At 45.1% G+C, this 13,063-nt stretch overlaps 3 pseudogenes; 2 read left to right on the top strand and 1 right to left on the bottom strand.

Annotated features, from left to right (window-relative positions):
* The first annotated feature begins 965 nt into the window (after positions 1–965).
* On the top strand, positions 966–1,592 carry LOC147964011 (uncharacterized; annotated as a pseudogene).
* A 7,399-nt stretch (positions 1,593–8,991) lies between these two features.
* Positions 8,992–10,428, bottom strand: LOC147964012 (uncharacterized; annotated as a pseudogene).
* A 1,147-nt stretch (positions 10,429–11,575) lies between these two features.
* The window catches only part of LOC147964013 (uncharacterized), a 29,323-nt pseudogene continuing 27,835 nt past the window's right edge, over positions 11,576–13,063 (top strand).

The raw sequence follows: 13,063 nt of genomic DNA on the forward strand, positions 1-13,063 counted from the left end.
GGGCAAGTCATTCAAAGTCCATACTTCATTTTCATACATGGATCCTATCTCGGATTTCATGGCTTCTAGCCATTTGTCAGAATCTGGGCCCGCCATCGCTTCCTCATAGTTCAAAGGTTCACTGTTGTCTAACAACATGATTTCCAAGACAGGGTTGCCGTACCACTCTGGTGCGGAACGTGTCCCTGTGGACCTACGAAGTTCAGTAGCAACTTGATCTGAAGTTTCATGATCATCATCATTAACTTCCTCTCTAGTCGGTGCAGGCACCTCAGGAACATTTTTCTGAGTTGCGCCACTTTCCGGTTCAAGAGGTAATACTTCATCAAGTACGTGGAGCATCGGCTGCCAACTGAGCGTCGTGTAGCTTTTGAATCATTTGAGACGGGCAGGAGGTTTCTAGTTTGTGCTCAACCTGTAAGATTCATGCTCTCTCTCTCTCTATGTTCACTGTAATATAGTTGGTAGCCTCTGTTTAGTAAGTTAGTACTACTGATGATGAAGCACATTGTTTACCATTTAGTAGTTTTGATGTTCACCTTTGTTAGACATGCCACCTGATGTTAGTAATATAAATGGGCAGCAACTTAGTTGGCAGTGGAGATGCTCATAGTTTAGTTATTTATTAGTACTGAAGCTCACCGCAACATGTTGTGTAGGCATGTGCTCATGTATATTTCTGTTTAGTTAAATTGCCCACTTTTTGTAGTATTATATTTGACCAGCAGCTTAGTTAGCAGTGTAGATGCTAATTTTTAATTGAGGCAGTATAGGCTGCAGTAGAAGTAGCACTGTTTAGTTGACCACAGGTATAGGTTGTAGTTCTTATGCTGTTAGTTGATTTTTTCAAGTGCCCTTTTATAATTGTAATTCTTTAGAGAGTAACAATATAAGTGTTTGATATATTGCAGGAAGGTGAGAATTGTGGTTTTCTTGGGTGGGTTGACCCAGAGTGGCCTCCCACAATGTAAAATGCATTGTTGAAGCTTTGGAAAATGTTTGAAGACAGCAGGACTGCTAGGAGGAAGGATAACCCGGATAGTTCACTTACTATCCACCACCTTAAAGAATAGAAAAGGAATCTGGATGCCAACTATGACAAACTAGTTGAAGATGTCCATCAACTTCTCAATGCACAGGAGGACAGGGTGTTGGATTTCAGCTATGCGCAAGCTAAGGAGAAGAGAGCCGAGGTTGCCAGTGCATCAGCTGTGGCTAACATGAAGAATGAGATGGAGTAGAAAGAGGCAAAGAACTTGAAGCTGCAAGAGAAGTATAAAGTGCAGATGAACCTAGTAGAAGCTCAAGGCAGTGTCATTAGGAACCCGAAGATGAATAATTTGAAAGAGAAGGAAAAGCTAACTAAAGGCAACAACAATTTAAAGATTCAGGTTGATGAGCTCACCAAGTCTATGGAAAAACTCACAGAAGAGAATGTGCAGCTGAACCTTTACATGTATGATCTCAGGAGGGGACATGAGAATCTGATAAAACTCAGGGATGAGCTTAAGCTCCAGCTAGTTGTTCAGTTCAATTCACTGGAGAAGAGCAAAGAGAAGTTGAAGTGGATCCATGACATCTTGAAGGAATGAGGTAGATGAAGATGATCTGGGTAGATGAAGCAGACCATACCTGTCATGATATATGTTGCTTTGATAGAAGGCTTTACTAATCTTTTGTGAAGGGTGGTTTAATGAAGTGTAATGTATGGATGTAGTAGTTGTGAACAATGTTGAACTCCACTATGCTATGGCCTTTAGCTAATGTTGTAAGAATCTATTTATTATGGCTGTAAGAATATATGGTTAAGTTGAACTCCACTATGCTATGTGTAACGCCCCGTATGTAACCTGCCATAATTGTATTCCAACTCTTTCCATTTTCGGCACTAAGTTATGATATTTCCTCGTTGTTGGGTTTTGTCTTCGTGTTGTTTTTGTCCTTGTCATGCATCTCATATCATCTCATCATGTGCATCACATTTGCATACGTGTTCGTGTCATGCATCCGAGCATTTTCCCCGTTGTCCGTTTTGCATTCCGGCGCTCCTATGTCCTCCGGTGTCCCCTTTTACCTCTTTTCGTGTGCGGGTGTTAAACGTTCTCGGATTGGACCGAGACTTGCCAAGCGGCCTTGGTTTACTACCAGTAGACTGCCTGTCAAATTTCGTGCCATTTGGACTTCGCTTGATACTCCAACGGTTAACCGAGGAACCGTAAAGGCCTTGTGTGTGTTGCAGCCCAACACTTTTCCAAAGTGGCCCAAAACCCATCAAAAACCCCTCCATCATCTCGGTCGTTCGATCACGATCGGGTGGCCGAAAACCGTGCTCAATTTGGAGCCTTCTAGCTCCCTCTACCTATAAAAACGCCCCCTTCCCCTCCATTTTCGGGCAAAAACCTAGATCCCTCTCCCCTCCGAGCGGCCGGACGTGTCCGCCCGCCGCCGGACGAAAAATCCCGCTACCGCCGCCATGTGGCATTACGCCATTCGCTCGCCTCATGTCCCACCTCGCCGCGCGCCGCCGGCCTGCCGAGGACCGGATCCGGCCCCCGCGGCCCATCTACGCCGCTGCCCGCAACCCGAGCCGGCCCCGTGCCCTGGGCGCCGCGCCCCGCCGCTTCCCGTGCCGGCGCCCGTCGCGCCGCCGGCCGCCGCACGCCGCCCCCACGGCCCATCTCCGTCGTCGGCGGACCCCGCCGCCCTCGCGCGCCTCCCCGCGCCGCGCCGGACCCGCGCCCCTCCGAGCTCCGGCCGGCCGGCCTCCTCCTCTCCGGCGAGCCCCCGCAATGCTCCAGCCACCGCAGCTTCCTCTTCGGCGATCCTCGAGACGCATGCACGAACCCTAGATCCAGATCTGGGAGGTTGACCTCGTTTTTCTCCTAAGTCCCAGTAATTTTTAGCATATTTCATCATGTCATAACTTTGCATCCGTGGCTTCGTTTTGGGCGTGTAGCATGTCAAATTGTTCGTCTCGATGAGTACTTCATTTCATTCCATCGCACCATGTTCATTTGAGTTCATCTTGATGCCCTAAATGATGTTGCAAGAGTGCTATGTAATGTTAGTGTCAGATTCTTATCAGAATTTGGACATTTGTCATTTTTGCCATGATTAATGTGTGCCTCCTATGATCTTGAGCCCTACATGTGTTTTGAAGTTTGCCATGCTATCTTTGCAGGGGTGTATGCCATGTATTTTTGTGATCTTTGTGGTGACTAGCACAAGTATGCAAAGTAGCTCTCGTGAAGTTACTGATTTCAGGGACTTAGAAATCTTCTAAGTCTTTTCCCTGATAATATTTTTATTCCATGTATTCTTGTTGCTACAGAGTGATCCATGCCTCTTTTGAGCATGTTCAGTAAGGATGTTTTGGAGATATTGTTATGTTTTATCCATCCATGTCTTTGTTTGCAATTATGGTGTGCTTTAGGATGACTCAATCGTGCTCTACTTTTGCTATAAAATGTTCCTGGCAGATTGTTTACGTGTTAAGCAATTTTGCTGAGGTTGTTGTAGTTGATCCTTGCATGCTATGAGGTTGTTCTTGCCATGGTTAGCTTATTCATCATGTCTAATTGCTGGGTGTATGCTTAGCTTGTCATGCAATGCCTTGTGGTGAGTGTATCGAGCTCGCAAACACGCCTACGTGAATCTGTTTTGCCATGTTCCAGTTTTCTGCTAAGTCTGAATCTGTTAACGAAACTTTTTATGTTCACATGGTTGCCATTGTATTTTCTGATCCCTTTTGGCTTATGGTCAGTAAGGGACTTTTGTTGTATGTTTTGAGTAGCTTCATGCCACGCTTTTCTTTGCCATGATATGTTCCTGTAGCATGTTGATATCTTGCTCTAAACATTGCTTCCTGATATTAATTTCCTGGCATGTTGTTATTTTCACCAAGTCTGTAACCTGATATCTTTTGCACTTTTGCCATGCTTGTTTGAACCTGCTATTGTGTGTTTTAGCCATAGCTCAGTGTTCATCTTTTGTCAACCATCTTGAGTGGATCTCTGCCATGTGCTTTGTCATTATGTTAGAGTGCAGTAGCTTATTGTTCTTGATGCATTTAGATGGCCTCGTGCTGTTAATCGCAGCTTTGCGCCATTTTTGTTTTGCTTGCCATTTGCAAACCGTGCATCCGATTCCGGTGATCTTTATATCGATTTCGACCGAAATCAACCCATCTTTTCAGAGGCACTCTTGGATTTCCAAGTTGAGGCCTGGTTCAATCTTTCCTTTCCGAAACATGCATATGCATCGCATATCACATCCCGCATATCATGCCATGTTTTGCATCATGTTGCTTGCGCATTGCACCATGGTTGATTGTGTCTCCCTTTGCTTGTGTTCTTGCTTTGGGTAGAGCCAGGAGACGAGTACGTGATCGAGGAACCCGTTGAGAACGTTTACGAGGATCAAGCTTACGTCAACTCAGAAAACTTTGCAGGCAAGATGACCATACCCTCGAAATCACTTCTATCTTTGCTTGCTAGATGCTCGCTCTATTGCTATGCCTATGCTACGATACCTACCACATGCTTTATCATGCCTCCCATATTGCCATGTCAAACCTCTAACCCACCTTGTCCTACCAAACCGTTGTTTGGCTATGTTACCGCTTTGCTTAGCCCCTCTTATAGCGTTGCTAGTTGCAGGTGAAGAATGGAGTTTGTTCCTTGTTGGAACATGTTACTTGTTGGGATGTCATTATTATATCTTGTCTACTTTAATGCATCTATATACTTGGTAAAGTTTGGAAGGCTCGGCCTTATGCCTGGTGTTTTGTTCCACTCTTGCCGCCCTAGTTTCCGTCATACGGTGTTATGTTCCTTGATTTTGCATTCCTTACACGGTTGGGTTATAATGGGAACCCCTTGATAGTTCGCCTTGAATAAAACTCATCCAGCAAGGCCCAACCTTGGTTTTACCATTTGCCACCTAGCCTCTTTTTCCCTTGGGTTCCGCGGACTCAAGGGTCATCTTTATTTTAAACCCCCGGGCCAGTGCTCCTCTGAGTGTTGGTCCAAACTAGAGGCCCTTGCAGCGCCACCTCGGGGGAACTCGAGGGTTGGTTTTAGTTGTACGGATTGCTTATCCGGTGTGCCATGAGAACGAGATATGTGCAACTCCTATCGGGATTTGTCGGCACATTCGGGTGGCTTTGCTAGTTTAGTTTTACCATTGTCGAGATGTCTTGTAACCGGGATTCCGAGTCTGATCAGGTTGTCTTGGGAGAAGGAATATCCTTCGTTGACCGTGAGAGCTTGTGATGGGCTAAGTTGGGACACCCCTGCAGGGATTTGAACTTTCGAAAGCCGTGCCCGCGGTTATGGGAAGATGGAAATTTGTTAATGTCCGGTTGTAGATAACCTGAAACCTAAACTTAACTAAAATGAATCAACAGCGTGATAGCCGTGATGGTCTCTTTTCGGCGGAGTCCGGGAAGAGAACACGGTCTCGTGTTATGCTTGAACGTAGGTTGTTCTAGGATCACTTCTTGATCATAGTTTCTCGACGGTGCCTTGCTTTTCTCTTCTCGCTCTGTTTTGCGTATGTTAGCCACCATATATGCTAGTGCTTGCTGCAGCTCCACCTCATACCTTTTACCCTACCTATAAGCTTAAATAGTCTTGATCGCGAGGGTGTGAGATTGCTGAGTCCCTGTGACTCATAGATTACTTCAAAACCAGATGCAGGGACCGATGATACCGCTCCAGGAGATACGACTGAGCTCAAGTGGGAGTTCGATGAGGACTCAGGACGATACTACGTTTCCTTTCCAGACGATCAGTAGTGGAGCCCAGTTGGGGCGATCGGGGACACTATGCATTTGGGGTTGTCTTTATTTTGGTTCCGTAGTCGGACCTTGATTGTATCTGGATGATCGTAATGTTATATTTATGCTATTGTGTGAAGTGGCGATTGTAAGCCAACTATGTACCTCTTTCCTTATTCAGTACATGGGATGTGTAAAGATTACCCCTCTTGCGACATTGCCTACAATGCGGTTATGCCTCTAAGTCGTGCCCCGACACGTGGGAGATATAGCCGCATCGTGGGTGTTACACTATGTTATTTAGCTAATGCTTTGTTAGATGGCTCAAGTTGTACCTCTAATGAAATATGTTGCTTTGATGGCTGTTAGATGCTTTGTGAAGGGTTTAGGGTTTGATGGCTCTTAGATGGCTTTGTTAGATGGCTGTTTAGGGTTTGGTGGTTAGGGTTCCGTCGGCGGCGAGCCACCCTAAACCAAACTAGTTGAGTGGTTAGGGTTCCGTCGAGCCACCCAACAACCAAACTAGTTGGGTTGGTAGGGTTCCCTTGACGCCGAGCCACCCTAAACCAAACTAGTTGAGTGGTTAGGGTTCCCTCGATGCCGAGCCACCCTAAACCAAACTAGTTGAGTGGTTAGGGTTCCCTCGATGCCGAGCCACCCAACAACCAAACTAGTTGGGTTGGTAGGATTCCCTCGACGTCGAGCCATCCTAAACCAAACTAGTTGAGTGGTTAGGGTTCCCTCAACGCCGAGCCACCCTAAACCAAACTAGTTGAGTGGTTAGGGTTCCCTCGACACCGAGCCACCCTAAACCAAACTAGTTGAGTGGTTAGGGTTCCCTCGACGCCGAGCCACCCTAAACCAAACCAGTTGAGTGGTTAGGGTTCCCTCGACGCCGAGCCGCCCAACAACCAAACTAGTTGGGTTGGTAGGGTTCCCTCGACGCCGAGCCACCCTAAACCAAACTAGTTGAGTGGTTAGGGTTCCCTCGACACCGGGCCACCCAACAACCAAATATCATATGAAGCTATAAACAACCAAAAATCATATGAAGCTATAAACAACCAAAAATCATATGAAGCTATAAACAAACAAATATCATAGCATACGTACTTCAGAATCACATTAAACTTAGTACACATTAAAGATTGCTCAGATGAGACTTAGTACACATCAGACCCAACTTAGTACTCCATCAGAACACACATAGTTTTGAAGCACAAATAACTTAGTTCAGAAGCATAACCCATAAGCATTTTCTGGTACACATCAGACCAAAGTTGCTACATTCATTGTTCAGAATCATAAAATGCACCATCCTATCAGTCAAGTGTTACCACTGGTAGTAAAGTATGACATCAAGCGAGTATAACTCCCTGGGACACTTGAAGGAGCACCAGAAGTAGAAGGACCAGAAGATGAAGCTCCATCAACAAATCTTGGGGCACTGAAAGGCCTTGGAAATCTTGCACTAGCTGACCCTCTAGTAGATCTGGCAGTAGCAGATCTGGCAGAAGCAGATCTTGCAGAAGCAGATCTAGCAGAAGTAGACCTTGCTGGTGGCTGCTGTGACATTGCTGGTGGCTGCTGTGATCCTGATGGTGGCTGTTGTGATCTTCCTGCTGGAGTATCTTCATTCCTTGACCTTGCAGGTGGAGTAGCTTCATTCCTTGATTTGGCAGGTGCCTTGCAAACATACAAGGAACATGGTAGTTAGTCACAAGGGTTTAGCACATAAAACATATAAGGAAAGAAGACCAATTAACAAGTACAATTCACAAGGGTTTACCACATGCTTGTTTTTCCTCATAGCCAACTCTGGTCCCAACTGTTGCTTGCAGTTGGTGTACCTATGGCCTTCGAGCCCATAGTTGCTGCATGTTATAGTGGCCATTCTTGAACTGTCCTTTGGTTTTGGAACCTCAAATCTTCCCTTTATTCTCTTCTCTTTCCTTCTCCCTTCTTCACATGAAATTTGGGTGGCTCTATGTCTGGTCCACTTGTCCTTGTCCAACAGGAACTGGATATATCATTGGTTCATATGCAGCAAGGTAAAAAGGTTTTTTTTTTGAAGAAATTGTAGACATAGTCCTCTGGAAATCTTTTTGCCTTGTTAATTGCTGATATTGCATGGTTGCATGGTATGCCAGACAGGTCCCACTTTCTGCAGCCACATGTATTAAACTTCCAAGTTTACATCATGTGTTTGCTGCCCATTGGTCACTTGCCAAAGATTTACACCAGCTTGAATAGGTTTGCAGAATCTGGCCCTTTCCTTTTCCACCTCAAGCTTCTCAGCATAATGTGGTGTGATCTCCCACAGAGATGCCTTTCCTTTCTCTCTGTTCCTATGCCACCTCACCATCTGCTTGTCCTTAATACCATCAATCATAGTCCTAATATGTTTTTCTTCTTCTATAATCTAGGATGTACTTGTTGAACACTTCAGACATGTTGTTAACAACCAAGTCTGTCTTGCAGTTAGTGTCAAAAGCATGCCCGGCCCATGTGTGCTTAGGTATTCCACTTAGCCACTTCCAAGCTTCCTCACTCTCATTTTCAAGTCATTCATGGCAATGTTAAACTTGTGCTGGTTATAAGCATAGCTGGCATTATCCATGCATTTCTTAAGATCTTCCCCCCTAAACCCAGCATTCTGGAAATTTGCATAGAGGTGTCTAAGGCAAAATCTTTGATGGCAGTTTGGAAAAACTTGGTTTACTACATTTAGTAGCCCATGTTCACAAAGCATGCTAGACTTAGCTGCTGTATTACTGCATCTAGAACATAACATGCTAATGTAGAAGAACATAATAGCAAAAACATAACAGGAAGATGCATGCATACCTTCTGTCTATCAGACATGATAGTATAATGCCCAAATTTCCCAACTTCTCCTCATAGACATATCTTTAGTTGGTGTAGAAACCAACACCAGTTAGTTGTGTCCTCTTGTCCAACAACAAGAAATGCAAGTGGGAAAATATTATTATTTCCATCTCTTCCAGTGGCAGCTAGGATTTGAGCACCAGTGGTGAGCTTAATAAAGCATCCATCAACACCTGTTGTTGCAACCAAAGAACAATTTAAACTTCTATAAAGCACTACTAATTATATATTTAAGTCAATAAAAGGAACTATAAAGCACTACTAAATTATATATTTAAGTCAGTAAAAAGAACTATAAAGCATTACTAAATTATATATTTAAGTCAGTAAAAGGAACTATAAAGCATCACTAAACTATCAGCAACTATGCAAAACTGGTAGTGCTCTTGCTTACAACAGGCAATGATCCTTTGGTCTGAATTTTTGTGATACCTGAAGTCTCTGGCCCGTGTGATGTGCAAGCTAAAAAAAGCATCTCTGAATTGCTGCTGATCCTTAAAGCACATGTACAGACATAACTACTGATGTGGTTGCTCAAGTTTGTCATTGTACCAGATCCTTGGTTTCCTTTTCTTGGCCCTACTCTTCCCCCCTTTAGGTAGAACAAATGACAGTGGCTCATGTCCATCATCTTCATCCTCAAACAGCAACCCATCATCTTCTTCATCTGATGAAGGAATGAAATTAGGTTTCACTTCCTCTAACACACTTGAATGTGACCTAGTAGTAGGACTTCTCCTAACTGCCAGCTTCTTCCTCCTTTTTGCAGGTTTTTGCATTGCTGCTTCTTCTGTTGCAACAACATTGATCTCATCCTCCTTCTCCTGCTCCCCCTCCATCTCAAACAAATCCTCAACCTCAGTGTCACCCTCATAATGTACTTGTTCCTCTTCTGAATCCTCATCTGAATCTTGATCTTCAACTTCTTGCTCTGCTAATTTATTCCCCTCTATTATCTCTGTGTCTTCACATATCCTATACTTCTCCATGCAGAAAGGATTGTTATCACTGTCATATGCAGCCCCGGAGTCATCACTGTTATTATGTCCCTCCTCTAGCAATGCCTCTTCCTCCATTACAGCTTTGAGCTTCCCCTTACTGAAATTTCTGCTCTCTTGTGTGCATTGACTATGAAAAACAACACCTTCTTTATCTCCAGCAAGAACTGCAGGCTCACTGAGATCATACATTACAGGTGGTTCATACAATATAGTTGCTAAATCTTCTTCTCTCCTCCGACAGACATTGCTGTACTTTGATCTCACTAAATCTTCTTCTATTTGACATACAAAAGTTGTTGTTGCCCTCACTAGCAAATTCAGAACTAAACTATGCACATATTCCTTCTTCAGTTGCTGCAGTTTGATGTTTGTGTCAATCAATTCTAACCCATGCTCTCTTTCCTCTCCTCTGCCTAAATTCTTCATGTGGTACAATTCATCAGAGAAGGAATAACCTTGTTTGTGCATCAGTGCATATAAGTTCAGAAATGTCACATCTAAGCTGCATATCTTCCTATCCAAATTATGTTGTGCATCAAAATAAATCCGAACATCCCAAACAACATCATTCAAACTACAATTGACAGCACAAATTTACACTACCATGAGCAACTAACCCTAGCCCCTATTTTGAAATATACAGAAAGAAGGAGAGAGGAGAGGGACTTACAGCATGCCGCCAGCAGCTCCACTGGTCCACTGATGGCTACTACTAGGGTTGGCCACCCATATCTCTGCCAGCCTCACCCTGTCCTCCATGGGCAGCGCCGCCTCCTCCTACAAATCCTCATCGTCTGCGCTGGAGTAGTACGAACTGGAGCCGTCAACGTCGTCTAGACCTAAGTGGTCATCGATCCCGAGGCCGGGAAGGTCTACGTACCCGCCCACACCGTCGCCGCTGCCGGGAGTCACCACCACCATCGCCTGAGAGGGGAGAGGGAGAGGAGGGAGAGGAGAGATGAAACTAGGGTTCGTCCTGTATGGGTTCGACCCGACCCAGAGCTACATGGTTCGACCGAGCCGGCTGGAACGAGTGACCGAGCGGGTGTGTGCGGGTACGCCATCGTGGCACCTGACACGTGGGCCCGGTCGGTCAGATACGTGGTCAATACGTGCGTATACGCCTGTCAGACCATTTTGAAACACTTAGGCTTTGAGTTGGTACTAAACTGCAAAAAATTGATTAGTGGTACTGATTCGTCACATTGTGCCGAAGTGTGGTATTTACTTGCAATTAACTTGCTTGGATTGGATGTAAATTTATACACCCGGATATAATCTATAGGTGTATATTAGCGGCCACTGTGTTATTTTCGTATGGAATGAAAATGATAGTTGGAGGTCTGTATTTATTACGGGGGTATTTAGGAGCAAACCGACAATCCAAGCAGGGCCTGAGGGTTTCATGACGCTGCGTGTGCTTCGCTTTCTTGATGATGCCGCGGGTAGGTGCCATGAGCCGCCGATGCGGCAAAGGCTTGGCCTTTTGTTTCCTTCCGGCGAGCACCGAGACATCATGACCTGGATAATGGACAACACGTTTTCCCTCTGCCGTCGCGTGGCGAGATGTTTCCGCAGTTTCGCCCCTAACATATATGAGAAGCTGTAGTTGGTGGTCAAACTTAGAGGTTGGCGGAACTACCTGTGGAGCATCACTAGACATGTTGACAAGTTGGATGCTGTCAGCGGAGCAAGGGAGGCAACATTAGTGGCAGTGGTGTAGCTCATGGACCTTGTGGATGACGCATTGGGTATGATTGAAAGTCAGTTGCCCACATATGGCGCGAGTGGAGGCCTTAATCATGAGCAATGTAGCCTTCGCCTAATCTTGGAGGGTACCCAAGCGCATTCTCAGGAACAGCCCCGATCATCTGCAGGCTTCACCGTCTAGCAGATTTCCCAGGAGATGATGGACATGGCAGATCTGATTAAGTTAATGTTGAGGGAGCAGTATGAGGCTCTGGATGTGGCTGTGGCTGATGCTGCGGTTAAGGCTGAGGCTGAGACTGTGGCTGATGCTGATGCTGATGCAGATGCTGATGCAGATGCAGATGCTTCGACTGAGGCTGAGGCTGCGGCTGTGGCTGTCAAGCCATATTCTCAGGAACAACCCCGATCATATGGAGGTTGTACCGTCCAGGAGACATCTGCAGGCTTCACTATCCAGGAGACATCGAGGATATCTCTAGAGGCACCCCCTTTGCGGATAGCAGATCTCAAGATGCCCACTTTGAGGACCAATTCTGTGGTGTTGGTTGTAGTGAAGTGTCACCTTTTCATGTAGAGGTGTTTGATGTGAAGGCTGCGGTGGCTACTTTGTCTGAGCAGCCAATGGCAAAGCTGACAATGCAGGCGGAGACAAAGGATGAGGTGTTTCTTCTGTGGAAGACAGGAGACAACTAAGAGGAAACACCACTGCAGCAGCTAACATCTGCACTCATGTCCTTTTTGCACAACTCAAAGGACACGATAAAAATCATCGAGGCCAGGTGGATTACCAGTTCTTCTCCCCGTTGATTGATTTTGAACTTGAAGAAGAGTCGAACCTCCAGCCTGGACGGCACACTGATGCCCTAGCTGTCTCACCGAAGTCATCGGCCAACGTTCCCTCCATCAAGGTGGAATCCGGCATGGGCTTCCCAATCGGTCTCTATGGCTCCGTCCTTGTCAGGGATGCCCTCGATGATGAAGGGATCTGCCTGTTTCTTCATGGACGTGACACCCCCCAGCTCATCAAGACAAAGGTATAATTAATATCCCTCATGAATGCACACATGTAACATCCCAAATTTTCAATTTGGAATGTTATACATTAGATCATCATGCATATCATATTTTATTCTGCTTTTGGTTTTGATCCTAGAAAATCCTAAGCAACTCAAGGACCCACGGAGAGAGTTGGGTATTTCGTTATTTACATATTTGAGTTTTCTCAAATGTTGTAAACAAGATCATTTGATTTTATTTATTTTATCATCAATATTTATATTACAAAAATATGAGAGAGGGAATAAAATGACTTTCCCAAAATATAGAAATATTGAGGATTTAATAAAAAAATCAAATAAGATTTATTTCGGAGTTTTTTGGTATTTTTAATTGAATTTAGGAAAAAAATACGCGTTTGTCAAAGTTGTATTTTGGGCCCAAATAAATGTTCACTTTATCGGTCTTGATTTTAGAAACTCGGGAAAATTTATTTCATGATTTTTGGAGTCCGTTTAGTATTTCTTTTTATTTTTCTTCCGAGCGTAATTATTTAAAAAAACGAAACCGACTATGGGTCGTACCCGAGCGGGACTCCGCCCGGGGGCGCCTTTAAATAGTGAGGCACCCGGCACCCCAGCCCATAACCGCGCCCGCGCCCGAAACCCTAGCCTGCCGCCGCCGCCGC

This window comes from Triticum urartu, chromosome 6A (assembly GCF_056163025.1).
Source record: "Triticum urartu cultivar PI428250 chromosome 6A, HENAU_Tu73, whole genome shotgun sequence".
NCBI lineage: Eukaryota > Viridiplantae > Streptophyta > Magnoliopsida > Poales > Poaceae > Triticum > Triticum urartu.